This window comes from Leuresthes tenuis, unplaced genomic scaffold (assembly GCF_036924035.1).
Source record: "Leuresthes tenuis unplaced genomic scaffold, fLeuTen1.0.hap1 SCAF_12, whole genome shotgun sequence".
NCBI classification, from domain to species: domain Eukaryota; kingdom Metazoa; phylum Chordata; class Actinopteri; order Atheriniformes; family Atherinopsidae; genus Leuresthes; species Leuresthes tenuis.
Window position 1 is genome coordinate 33,510,750 of NW_027325366.1, and position 15,020 is coordinate 33,525,769.

Genomic DNA, 15,020 nt, shown 5'->3' on the forward strand with positions numbered 1-15,020 from the left:
GTCCTGTTACTGATGGAAACAGTTTCTGGAACTATGAGCTAATGGTGAGCTACTTCATGTTGTATCAGGCAGCCTTCAGCCATTTTCATTCATTTTTTAAGATTTAATTGACAAAACAAACCCACCGGACCCACTCACATGGGGGGGGGGGGTGACTCCTCCCTGTTCACAACAAACAGAACTAATTTATCAGGATTAGGAAGGCCAGCGTGTCAGAAACAGCAGAGTCCAGAGAGGATCAACCCATTCAACAACCTTCCTGCACACGAATGACAGGCCTGATAGTTTAAATTAAACCATGTATTTTGTGACCCATTAATCAGGTTCTGACACTCCGAGCTCCTCGTTTTGTTGTGAGGTCGTTGTTTCCTGTGGGCAGCGTTCACCTTACATCACAGAATCAGAACAAATCAACACGTAAAAACTTCTCTTACAGTCCGATCGTGTGTTTTCATTCTCATGTGAGAGCGAAGCAGAAAAGCAAAGAATCACGAGTGGTTGGAAGAAGAAAAATACAAAAAGAGTTGAAAACATTGAGCACAAAGGTTCAAAGGTTCGTGATCAGCTTCATCTCGACCTGTAAACACCAGCAGCGCGGTGACATCATCCGTATGGTGCTGCTTCCTCTGCTTTTTCTTTAGATTTCCTACTGAGCTTTTCTTTTTTTTCCTTACATCTGTTATGATGCGTAACCATGGCAACGGGAAAGTTGTGGACGTGGACGACTTTAGCCACAGCGCGGTGACATTAGCTGGTCTCAGACCTGCAGGTGAGGCTTCTGGCTGCATCCAGAGCCGCTCTTTGTTCATCTGAAATCCCTCAAAAACGTCTTGTGTTTTTCATTGTTTCATTCGGCTTCTTCTCGTGTCGATTTAAGGAATTATTTCGGCTTGTTAGAAGCATTATTTCCACAAAGTTCAGATGGTAATATTAGCTTTGTGATGAGGTCAGAGTCGTGCTGTGATAACACAGAACGTGGTTTCAGCATCAATGAGGAGGTCGAGCAGCTCTCATGTTACACTTTATAGGTTCAGCAGAAGGATTCGAACACAATCAAACCGGGTTTGTCTCATAAGGAAGTAAAATATGATAAAAGGCTGCGTTCTCTCCCAAACTGAAGGACAGCAGGTTCACACTCCTGCTTCTAATGAATCTCATAACCTTGTTAATGCAGGTACGCTTGGTAAAATGAACCGAAATGAATCCTTTCTTATTGCTCTCCTTCAGAGCTCTGAGGGTCCAGCTCATTCAGAACCGGTCCAGGAGAGAACCGTAACTAAAGCAGAATGAATGCTGCCTCACCAGAGGCAGAAAATCTGCTTTTTCTTTAGATTTCCTACTGAGCTTTTCTTTTTTTTTCTTACATCTGTTATGATGCGTAACCACGGCAACAGGAAAGTTGTTAACCTTTTGGAGCAGCGAACTGAGCTTTACAAAGCCCAAGTAATGCCTGCAATAAGACCTCAAATCAATATGAGCTGAAGAAGAGACGTCTGTGCTGCAGAGCAGCAACAAAACAGAGGAAAAGGAAAAGGAAGTTAAAAGCATTTCTTCCTTTACTCATCAGGGGAAATGTGAGATCTCTGGTGGATAAAATGGACGAGCTTGGAGTCCTGATGAGGACACAGCAGGAATATCAGGCAGAGACCTGGCTGCAGGAACAACTCTAACAGCTCTCTGCTCAGCTTTAAGACTATCCGGGCAGACAGAGACTGCAGACAGAGCGCTAACAGTAAAGGAGGAGGATCACAGAGCTGGTTAACAACAGATGGTGGAATCCTGGACCTGGCTGCAGGAACAGCTCTAACAGCTCTCTGCTCAGCTTTAAGACTATCCGGGCAGACAGAGACTGCAGACAGAGCGCTAACAGTAAAGGAGGAGGATCACAGAGCTGGTTAACAACAGATGGTGGAATCCTGGACCTGGCTGCAGGAACAGCTCTAACAGCTCTCTGCTCAGCTTTAAGACTATCCGGGCAGACAGAGACTGCAGACAGAGCGCTAACAGTAAAGGAGGAGGATTACAGAGCTGGTTAACAACAGATGGTGTAATCCTGGACCTGGCTGCAGGAACAACTCTAACAGCTCTCTGCTCAGCTTTAAGACTATCCGGGCAGACAGAGACTGCAGACAGAGCGCTAACAGTAAAGGAGGAGGATCACAGAGCTGGTTAACAACAGATGGTGGAATCCTGGACCTGGCTGCAGGAACAACTCTAACAGCTCTCTGCTCAGCTTTAAGACTATCCGGGCAGACAGAGACTGCAGACAGAGCGCTAACAGTAAAGGAGGAGGATCACAGAGCTGGTTAACAACAGATGGTGGAATCCTGGACCTGGGAGTGGTTTCAAAACAACAAAACCACCAAATTTAATCATGAGAAAAGGGGTGAAAAAACATTCCAACCAAGGACCTTCGACCTTTGAAAGATTCTGGAGTCAGATTAACATCTGCTGGGTTGGATGAACAAAGACTCGCCTTTTTGGTACCAAATGGGTGAGGGGGGGTGGGGGTGGGGACATTACCAGTCTTATCTAAAGAGTTGTAAATGAAAACGTGACTCTCACCACCCGGAGGAAACCCAGGCCCTCTCCAGATGGATTAATGAATCTGTTACAAACAGGCATCATAACGGCCTACTAACTGTGAAACTAACAGCTCAAGCTTCCTTTTAAGACTTTCCACGACGGGAAAACCAGGAAAGTATTTATCCCGCCATAAGTCTCGTGTCGTGGAACCACAGACGAACAAATGAAATGTGTGTCACCACAAACCGGAGATCGAACCGACGGAATAACAGTCAGTGAATTAAACTGATGTGTGTTTTAAACTCACCATAATCAGCCCTCTTTTCTTATTTGAAGCTGTCAGCGGATTCCTGCTTACCTTGCTTCTGTTTCATGCCTCTGTGATAAATATGGTGTTAATGTATTCTCTGAATGTGCTTTGGGATGAGAGAGATCAGCTGTTCTTTTATTAGAGTTCATTTAAGAATGAAGCCCCTCTTTTCACTGGATGAAAACGAGTGACGAACCGAGCTTTTTTCTTCAGTTTACTGGACATTATTACTTTTTATTTACCCTTTTAGATCTTACTACACCTTTTCACCTTCTTTTACTCTGCCTTTATATTATTATGCTCTTTCGGGCCCTTTTATTCTCCTGAGACGTGTTTTTTTACCCTGACTCCGCTTATTTAATTTTTTGTTACCTTTTGAGACTCTTATTTCCTAAAAATCCACGTTTAGACTCAACCAATAATTAATAATTCCCCTTTGACAAAGTGTATTTAAACCCTATTTCTGGTTATTTTGACTCCTCACCGGTCCAAAGCCACTAAGACGGGACTGCCTTCTAACTGAGCCAGAACCAGAGACTGGACCACACGCCCTGAGGGACTCCGACTGATCCACAGTGAAGGGATTCCAGGATAACTCCTGGAAGACGGGGCCAATTCCTCTGTGATTCTGCTCAAATTAAGCTTGACCCATGTCTACCTCCCCAAGAACCTCAGGCTGTGGTTTGTAATAAATAAAACTTATTATTTAACTATTTAGTTGTTATTTAAGCGAGTTAAAATAACCAAGACCAATAAGTCCCATATCTCTCCTGTCCCTGGGCCATTTAACGGAAACTGTTGAGTCATTATTACAACATTACGTAAATGACCGTATATATATATATATATATATATATATAATCACGATCCGATAATTCTGGTGAATTCAGAGAAAACTCTGTCCTTCAGGAACGACTCTGATGCCTTCCTTCCAACTTGAATGGGAGGTGGTGCCCTGAGGAAAAATGTGATTTTTAATTTCATATCTAGAACGCTACAACTAATAATTCCCCTTCTGGGATTAAAGAAGTATGAATTTAATCGAATGAAGGGATTACAGGTGTTTCACTGAGTCCTGCAGGCTGTTCTGAGACAAGTTTAATATTTCTGACCGGACCTTCAGCCCACACAGCAGGGCAGAGGGAGCTGCCAGCTCCCCCACAGACAGGGAAACACATTATTCTGCTCTCGGTTTGTCTCGGAGTTGTTGCCGTCGGTTTCCGAGCCTCCATGTGAGACGTTATGGGCCATAAATGTGTTTCTGTGGAGAAAAAGTGAGCTGCCAACAGTGCTGCAGCCCCGAGCATTCAGAGACTCAGAGTTAGCATGTGCAGCTGAACGTGAGCGTAAAGAAGGCTGCTGAAAACTTAACCGAGTCAGAGTGGTACAAACGGAATAATCCTGGGCTCGTTCCCGGCAGCTGAAGACCTCCACACAAACCAAACTTTCTGTAATCATAGAATCATGATTTTTTAATGCAGAGCTGCCTGAGGGCCTGAATATGAGCTCAGTCCCTTGTGTTTAGAGGTCTGATTCTCTGAGTCTTGTAAAGAAATTATAAATTAAAGTTAATGAAATCCATAAATGTTTATGTGACGCTCAGAAACTATAAAAAGTATTAAGGTGGTAATGCAGTGTTGGGATATTATTACTCCATTGTTACCCTTTCTCACTGCATTTGTTGCCTGGTTAGTTTTAGTTTTGTTTGGCTGAAAATGGTTAAATGTGGAGTGAAAGAAGGAGGGAGAACATGGACCTGAGGAGGGAAACTGAATCAAGCTGCTGAGTGTCAGACCTGCTTATTAACACGCCAGTATGGTGCCGAAATCTGATCCTCCGCAAAACATGGCTCCATCATTTTGCCCAATTTACTCAAGCAAGCAAATTATAGAACCTCCAGATACGCTCAGTTTTATCAGCCACTATATTGATTTCAAGGATGTCTTTCAAACTTTAAACAGATGTAAATATGAAATGAAGTTAGACATTATTTCAGAGGCTGACTGCAGTTTAGGTGAAGAAACATGATCCTGAAGTTGGATTCAGGCTCAGATCCAGAGGGAATTCAATATGGCATCAAAAAAACTGACAGAACCCATTTTAAACTGGATCTTTAGGCACTTTGTTACCAGCAGCCTGTCACAAAGACACATCATTTGTTCCCATTTCTTTAGCTGCATCTATGAAAAACAGCAAAGAAAACACAGTTTGACAGACAGAAAATAGGATTTCTGCAGCAACAAGGTGATTCCCAAAGAGCTATTAGCTGAAAACTTGGCATATCTCAGCATGGTGTGCAGTGTGTCCTTAAAACATTTGAGGAAACTGGACAAGTGGAGGACAAAAGAAGAAGTGTCAGGCCTAAAAAACTATCTACAGCAGATGAACAGGATCTGAAAGTGATGTCCTTAAGAAAGAGGAAAAAATCCAGCTGTGACCTGACAGGACCTGAGAGATGCATCTGGACCTTCAGCTGATCCATCTACTGTTGGCCCAAGCCTCATCAGAAATGGGCTCCATGGAAGGGTGGCTGTCAAGAAGCCATTCTTAAGGAAGGGAAACAGGGAGAAAAGGCTGAGCTGTGCCAAATGACACAAGAAGTGGACTGAAAATCAGTGGCAGCAGGTCTTATGGAGGGATGAATCCTCCCCAGAGCCCGGACCTCAACATTATTGAAGCAGTGTGGGATCATCTGACAGAGAACGGAACAAAAGGCAGCCCACATCCAAAGAAGAGCTTTGGGATGTCCTTCAAGAAGCCTGGAGAACTATTCCTGAAGACTCCTTAAAGAAATGACAGAAAGCTTGTCTCAGAGGGTTCAGGCTGTGTTGGAGAATAAAGGAGCTCAGACCAGAGATTCACTTTAAAGCTGCTGAGAACTGAGAAAAAACTCTGTTTCTGCCTCAGATTCTGGGTTTATGTTCATGTTTCACATGTTTCAGTGAATATGTAAAGTAATGAGGGCTGGATCAGGACTTGTGCACAGCTCTATGAACTGAATATGTTTCCCCCCCAAACCCCCGCTGCAGCTTATCTCTGGAAGGCACCTATGAATAATTGGGACTCAGGCTGAATAACCACCTCCCACTCTACAGCCTCATACTGCTGACATATGTATGTGGCGAAGGCTCCCCTTCACACTCCGTCCTGCCATCACAGCAGATAAAGTTAATTTTAAATGCTGACGCACAGAGTGTGAAAGTAACAGCACCAGCCATCTGTTCGGATCACTAGAAGAACTCATAACAAACATTGTTGTGATGCGACATGACGGCGGAGCTCTCTGTCACTTCCTCTGACATGTCAGATAATAGGATTATTGATAATCTGTCACCTTTGGTGCTTTATGTGTCGCTCCGCTTCAGATGTGCTATTTGAGTGAAAAGTGCCTCCAGTGTTCATGGATGTGTCCACTGTACTGACGCCATGCTGCATTGATCCGATGTGCTGTGTTTTCACCCTGAAAGGGCCGTAAACTGAAACCTGTGCAGCTTGTGCCTGAAGAGCTGTGGGCTGAGCATTGATGGCTGCTGCAGGTCATATCAGGAAGATCAGGAGCAGCAAAACCTTCACCACAAAACCACCGATGGGCTAAAGCTGCATGCTCTGCCTCTATCATCTTCAGGACTCAACTTACAGTTTTAATCTGTTTCCTCCCGTGTGCATCTGCTTCAGCGTTGGTAAATATCTGGAGACTCGGGCCTTACAACCAAGTTCATAACCTTGGAGTGTTGATAGACTAATTTCTGACTTTCTGCAGCCACATCAAAGCTGTCACCAAGGCAGCTTTTTACCGACTCAGAAACACCAACAGAATTAAAGGTTTTCTCTCCCAAAAAGACCAGGAGAAACTCATCCAGTACTCAGCATTCATCTCCAGTAGACTCCATCACTGTAACGGTCTTTGAACCGGTCAGCTGGAGGAGGTTTGCATGCTTTACAGTAACTTTACTGTAACCTGTGCAGGACTAAAACTGTCACGACCCAAAATAAATCCAAAGATCCAAAGAAAATGTTGAGGTGGGCTCAGCTCCATCAGTCATCAGGCTGCTGTTTCCTCTGTTGGACACATCTGTTTTCCTTCTATAACGACCTTAACTTTCACACTTCGTTTTTAAAGTATTTAATTTGTCAGTCATCACCTGCTGGAATAATCTGTTTCCTGGACTAGAATAAGAACCGGACCCTACATCCTACAAACGAGGTAAAGGAAATCTCTTTTCAACTTATCCATCATTTCTATCGATTTCTATTTATTGTTAGCTTTTATATAGCTTGTTATATCTTCATTTGTAAGTCGCTTTGGATAAAAGCGTCTGATAAATGCATGAATATAAACATTCTATCCCACCATGGATATAAACAGGCCACTGATGTAAAATGCTCCTTCTGTAACCTTAAAGAAGATATTTGTCATTTATTTTAATTGTGTCTTTTTGCTTGTTCTGATGACAAAATACTTATTTTATTTTTATTGTGTTAGATACCCAGCTGCTAACATGTATTACATTAGAAACTTATAACTAGCTGCTAACTGTCACAACGGGAAAGCTGTGCTGTGGCAAAGACTTAGGACCCGGATGCAGATATTTATAAAGAAAAGATTTATTTTTAAACACAAACTATTCAAACAAAAGTCACGGCTGAGCCGGAATTCCAAAATATTTAACAAAAACAAGACCTGAAATGAACTATGACAACAAAATGAACAGTGAGGATCTGACCGTGACATGAGGAAACCTGGAAACTAAATACTGTGGGGAGGTGATTGGTGATGGAGTGCAGCTGTGAACAAAAACAGCTGAGAAGGATGAGCCTAATGACCTGCAAGAGTGAGTGGGGAAAACAAGGCAAGAAACTAAATACTAAACAGAAACCTGAAAAACCTAAAGTCATAACAGAGAAATCAACAAACCCACAGATGTGACACTAACATGTATTACTTAATAAACTTACTTCTTTTGCTGGCTGAATATCATCTTCACAAGTCTAAGTTTGCAACCTCCTGGCGTTTGATATTCTGTTCTTTGTATTTGTGTGTTTGTAAAGTTTGATTTTCTAAATAAAATTTGTTGAAAAATAAAAAAAAGATGGCACCTGAAACCGGAAGTTGCGACACTTCCGTTACTGAAGCTAAAATACATATAATTTAATAATCCAACAGATTAAAACAGCATGTGTTCTCTTAGTCACTAATTGATCTACTGAAATTATATAAAAGTCTTGTAAATGTAGGCTGCGTCACTGACTGCATTTAGGCCAAAGTTCTTACGGCAAATGAAGCTAGCTGCTAACGCGGTTAGCATCCCCCACTTCCGGTTTCTGTGGTGTTGTGAAACAGGCCTCATAAGATGTTTAACTTAGTTTTTGTTCCATTTATCATCATATAAGTGTATTTATTTAGCCATTTATATATTTTTGTATTTATTTTGGGTTATGGCAGTTTCAGTTCTTCATACCAACGATGATAGTTTTCCAACCCTAACCAAGCAGTGTTATTGCCAAACCCAACCAGAAAGTGGCAAAAGTTTTAAATATAATAACTCAAAAATAAGAAAACAGCTGTCATTTGTTGGTCTTGAACCCACAATCTATGCGAATGCCTATTATGAGGATTCTGCTGCTTGTTAAAAGAAGTTTGCTGCTTGTTAAAAGAAGTTTGCTCATGTGCTAATATGAGTCGTATTTTCCTCCTGCTGCTTGAAGAAGCGGCACTTCTAAGGATACAGTTATGGGTTGTATGTAAAGAAGCTTTTATAGTAGTGATTGGGGGAACTGTTGGGTAGAAAAACCCACTACACCATAGATATATTAAAAACAATAGGTTCATTCGAGGGTGATAAAAACAAAGAATACATCCAGACTTTTATGGTAAATGTTTTATAGCATCAGTGTCTGCTGCAGTCAAGCTTTGCTGCGACACATTTCTTTTGATGTAGGTGCAAATATAACTCGATATGTTGGAAACAAAGACTTCTTCTCCTTTGTGTGTTTCGATTCCTCCTCATGATTTTCAGATATGATGGAGGGTTACGGTCCTATACACACAGACAGCAGGTTTTCTTCTGCTAATTAATGTCCTGATAAAAACTCAAAAGATGAATTCACAGCCTGCTCCAGATAAAGCTGCAAAGACTGATAATGTGAACAGGAATCAACTTTGTTATCTTGTGACTGATTCAAATGGTTGTGTAGAAAATGCCATTTCCTTATCTTAGCCGTGCACTACCGTTTAAAAGCATTGCCTCTCATTTTTGTGGAGCAATAAGATCATGAGATGCATGACAACTATTCCTTTGTTTTATCCGTTTCTTTCTTTTCGAGCGCTATGGCGAGGATATTCCACGAGATGCAAGTGATGGACATGAGTGAGTGCCCTTTGCATCAGCTCGGAGAACAAAGCGGGGAAAAGGAGCCCTGAGTTGATGATTGACAAGCTGCAGCTGAGCCCTCTGCAGGGCTGTTAATCTTCCTCTGTGAATGCTGGAATTATCTCACCAGACCTTTCTGCCCTTTCTCTAAGAGTGAGAAGTCAAGTTTAGGAATTAGATTACACAAGGACGTGCTTCACCCAGTGAAAGCAGCAAAAAGAAAGAATTTTAGGTGAAATCTCATCCGTCTAAGTGCTCACAGCAGTTTAATTCAATCTGAGGCTAAGTAGAATTTACCAGAGCAGTGGGGTGAAGGGAACGGTGGGGGAGGAGGTGGAGGCTATTAGGCAAAGGTGAAACCCACCCGGGGAACAACCCGGTGTCAAAAACTTTCTTCTCTCTCTGCGATGATCACTACTTTAGGAAACAGCTAACCAACACTGAATAATGATGTATGGATGAAACAAACAGGGAGGCCTGGAGTTACCTGATGCTGCAGGTTACAGTTCCTCTCCTCAGCAGACGAGGATGTCTGTGCAGCTGCCTGAAGTTTGATGGACCTGCTGGATTCCTTCTTCTGACAGCTTTACGGTTGAACTCTTTTGTTTTTGTAACACAGGTCTGCCTCCCTCCACCTTCCTGAGCCCTCTGGCTGGAGACCGGGTTCGTTTTTTTCCCAGAACATCAATGATTCTTTTAATTTTTCAGTTTCACGGTCCCTGATGTTACAAAGCTGTAAAGAGCAACGGTTTCCAGAAATCAGTTGCTTCCAGCTAAACAAACAACTTGTCACAGCTCAGCACTCTCCAAGCACACAACACACCGGCAGTTTGCACTTTAATGAGTGAAGTTCAAACACAGGTACACAGCGAATGCAGCAGGCATCAGGTCCAAAAGCAGCCCAAAAGATCTCTGATGGTTTATGATGCATCTGGTATATTCAAACATATCAAACATATGATGTGAGGGAAGATGTGGGGCTGATCAGTGCTGTAACCACGCGCCTCTTCTAAAGAACTGCTGCTGAACAGAATACTAAAGCGATGGCAGGAGCAGAAGTGATGTACTGAAAAAACAAAGTTCACAGCAGAACTTTCATCTTTTACAACTGCTGCAGCATTCTGCTTCCTCCAGCTCTGTGAAGTCATGAATCTTCATTGTTTCAGCAGAGAACTTGTTCTGCACAGTGAACTTCAGGGATACACAAACACATAAAAGCAACTCCTGTTAAACACTGATAAGTTACTCTTCCACCACGAAGCCGTGCAGCTGGAGCTTTAACTGCTTTAACTGCTGAAATATGCAAGGCCTTCCCTGAAGAACAGCCAGATGTTACCAGACACTATCACAGACGAAAGATTTACTCATTTAACCCACTGCACACATTTGGTTGGTCGGTGACTGATGGCAGCAAAGCTAAATGATGTTTCACCATTTCTGTAAATACATTTCAGATGAACTGATCTCAGATGTTTCTCTGAATCTGTTGGTGGAATATTCAGTCTGAGGAACGTTTTTCTTTGTTTCTGAACCTCTTTTTATTGTTTCTGAGAGACTCTGCCTCTCTGAGGTGCTCTTTTGACACTCAATCCTGTCACCGACCTGTTGGTAATTCACCGGATCATGTTGGTCCAGCTGTTTCTGTTTAGAACCATTTCCAGACGTGTTGCTTCCATTTAAAAGAAAGTCTCACTTTCAGCATTTTACGTTTTCTTGGTTCTGTTGTGAATAAAATCCTAATTTATGAGATCTGTTTTGTTATTTGCATTTTAAACAACTTTCAGCGGCCCGAACTCTTTCATCATTCATCCTGATGTCACATTAACCGGCAGCCGTTCTCCGTGGAGCCATCATCTTGATTAAAAACACAATTAAAAGTCTGAAAACAGCGTCTGATGCCACATTCAGGTTTTATCTAAGGTGATGCCCCCCCGCCTCCTCATCTGTAAGGAGGCCCAAGCGGACCAGACCCCCCCGTCATGTCTGGAAGGCTTAATTTGTGTCACACTGCTGTGCATCTTCTCTCTGTTGGTCCTGATGACAGGAAAACACTCTGGTGTTGTTTTAGATTCAAATAATTACTTCTTCATGGTGAGAAACAGCTTGTATTGCTCACAGAATAATAATTTCTTATCCAGCGCCTGCAAACAAACGACCACAGAGTGAGCAAACAGCTGTATTAACAGCCTTGATCCGGTCGTTAGGCGCAGCTCGATGGAAATGTTGATGCAGTTGGTAATGAAACGGTTAATAAAGCTTTTAAAAGTTATTCCTGGCAGTTTGAGTTAGAAAGCAATGTGCTAAAGCTAATTAAAGAGCACGGTCCGAAATTAACCAGCCATTAAAGAGATTCTGATGTCACAAGATGGGTTTTAAAAGAGATGGATTCTGCCTTTTTTTTACAAGTTGACAGTTTCCTGAAGTGAAGGAAATGTCCACAACAGCTGCTTTTCAGCCACGTGTTCACGGCTCTGTTCACAGCAGCTGGGGTCCCTCTTCCCTGCAGGGTCACTTTGCTCTGACTCAGAAACCCTGAAAGAGCATCATGCTTTAAGCATGTTAGAAGCCAGAAACCCTGAAAGAGCATCATGCTTTAAGCATGTTAGAAGTCAGAAACCCTTACAGAGCATCATGCTTTAAGCATGTTAGAAGTCAGAAACCCTTACAGAGCATCATGCTTTAAGCATGTTAGAAGTCAGAAACCCTTACAGAGCATCATGCTTTAAGCATGTTAGAAGTCAGAAACCCTTACAGAGCATCATGCTTTAAGCATGTTAGAAGCCAGAAACCCTGACAGAGCATCATGCTTTAAGCATGTTAGAAGCCAGAAACCCTTACAGAGCATCATGCTTTAAGCATGTTAGAAGTCAGAAACCCTGACAGAGCATCATGCTTTAAGCATGTTAGAAGCCAGAAACCCTTACAGAGCATCATGCTTTAAGCATGTTAGAAGCCAGAAACCCTGACAGAGCATCATGCTTTAAGCATGTTAGAAGTCAGAAACCCTGACAGAGCATCATGCTTTAAGCATGTTAGAAGCCAGAAACCCTGAAAGAGCATCATGCTTTAAGCATGTTAGAAGTCAGAAACCCTGACAGAGCATCAGGCTTTAAGCATGTTAGAAGCCAGAAACCCTGACAGAGCATCAGGCTTTAAGCATGTTAGAAGCCAGAAACCCTTACAGAGCATCATGCTTTAAGCATGTTAGAAGTCAGAAACCCTGACAGAGCATCAGGCTTTAAGCATGTTAGAAGCCAGAAACCCTGACAGAGCATCATGCTTTAAGCATGTTAGAAGTCAGAAACCCTGACAGAGCATCATGCTTTAAGCATGTTAGAAGCCAGAAACCCTGAAAGAGCATCATGCTTTAAGCATGTCAGAAGTCAGAAACCCTTACAGAGCATCATGCTTTAAGCATGTTAGAAGCCAGAAACCCTTACAGAGCATCATGCTTTAAGCATGTTAGAAGTCAGAAACCCTGACAGAGCATCAGGCTTTAAGCATGTTAGAAGCCAGAAACCCTGACAGAGCATCATGCTTTAAGCATGTTAGAAGCCAGAAACCCTGACAGAGCATCAGGCTTTAAGCATGTTAGAAGCCAGAAACCCTTACAGAGCATCATGCTTTAAGCATGTTAGAAGTCAGAAACCCTGACAGAGCATCAGGCTTTAAGCATGTTAGAAGCCAGAAACCCTTACAGAGCATCATGCTTTAAGCATGTTAGAAGTCAGAAACCCTTACAGAGCATCATGCTTTAAGCATGTTAGAAGTCAGAAACCCTTACAGAGCATCATGCTTTAAGCATGTTAGAAGCCAGAAACCCTGACAGAGCATCATGCTTTAAGCATGTTAGAAGTCAGAAACCCTGACAGAGCATCATGCTTTAAGCATGTTAGAAGCCAGAAACCCTTACAGAGCATCATGCTTTAAGCATGTTAGAAGCCAGAAACCCTTACAGAGCATCATGCTTTAAGCATGTTAGAAGTCAGAAACCCTGACAGAGCATCATGCTTTAAGCATGTTAGAAGCCAGAAACCCTTACAGAGCATCATGCTTTAAGCATGTTAGAAGCCAGAAACCCTGACAGAGCATCATGCTTTAAGCATGTTAGAAGTCAGAAACCCTGACAGAGCATCATGCTTTAAGCATGTTAGAAGCCAGAAACCCTGAAAGAGCATCATGCTTTAAGCATGTCAGAAGTCAGAAACCCTTACAGAGCATCATGCTTTAAGCATGTTAGAAGCCAGAAACCCTTACAGAGCATCATGCTTTAAGCATGTTAGAAGTCAGAAACCCTGACAGAGCATCATGCTTTAAGCATGTTAGAAGCCAGAAACCCTTAAAGAGCATCATGCTTTAAGCATGTTAGAAGCCAGAAACCCTTACAGAGCATCATGCTTTAAGCATGTTAGAAGTCAGAAACCCTGACAGAGCATCATGCTTTAAGCATGTTAGAAGCCAGAAACCCTTACAGAGCATCATGCTTTAAGCATGTTAGAAGCCAGAAACCCTGACAGAGCATCATGCTTTAAGCATGTTAGAAGTCAGAAACCCTGACAGAGCATCATGCTTTAAGCATGTTAGAAGCCAGAAACCCTGAAAGAGCATCATGCTTTAAGCATGTCAGAAGTCAGAAACCCTTACAGAGCATCATGCTTTAAGCATGTTAGAAGCCAGAAACCCTTACAGAGCATCATGCTTTAAGCATGTTAGAAGTCAGAAACCCTGACAGAGCATCATGCTTTAAGCATGTTAGAAGCCAGAAACCCTTACAGAGCATCATGCTTTAAGCATGTCAGAAGTCAGAAACCCTGAAAGAGCATCATGCTTTAAGCATGTTAGAAGTCAGAAACCCTGAAAGAGCATCATGCTTTAAGCATGTTAGAAGTCAGAAACCCTGACAGAGCATCATGCTTTAAGCATGTTAGAAGTCAGAAACCCTTACAGAGCATCATGCTTTAAGCATGTTAGAAGTCAGAAACCCTGACAGAGCATCATGCTTTAAGCATGTTAGAAGCCAGAAACCCTGAAAGAGCATCATGCTTTAAGCATGTCAGAAGTCAGAAACCCTTACAGAGCATCATGCTTTAAGCATGTTAGAAGCCAGAAACCCTTACAGAGCATCATGCTTTAAGCATGTTAGAAGTCAGAAACCCTGACAGAGCATCATGCTTTAAGCATGTTAGAAGCCAGAAACCCTTAAAGAGCATCATGCTTTAAGCATGTTAGAAGCCAGAAACCCTTACAGAGCATCATGCTTTAAGCATGTTAGAAGTCAGAAACCCTGACAGAGCATCATGCTTTAAGCATGTTAGAAGCCAGAAACCCTTACAGAGCATCATGCTTTAAGCATGTTAGAAGCCAGAAACCCTGACAGAGCATCATGCTTTAAGCATGTTAGAAGTCAGAAACCCTGACAGAGCATCATGCTTTAAGCATGTTAGAAGCCAGAAACCCTGAAAGAGCATCATGCTTTAAGCATGTCAGAAGTCAGAAACCCTTACAGAGCATCATGCTTTAAGCATGTTAGAAGCCAGAAACCCTTACAGAGCATCATGCTTTAAGCATGTTAGAAGTCAGAAACCCTGACAGAGCATCATGCTTTAAGCATGTTAGAAGCCAGAAACCCTTACAGAGCATCATGCTTTAAGCATGTCAGAAGTCAGAAACCCTGAAAGAGCATCATGCTTTAAGCATGTTAGAAGTCAGAAACCCTGAAAGAGCATCATGCTTTAAGCATGTTAGAAGTCAGAAACCCTGACAGAGCATCATGCTTTAAGCATGTTAGAAGTCAGAAACCCTTACAGAGCATC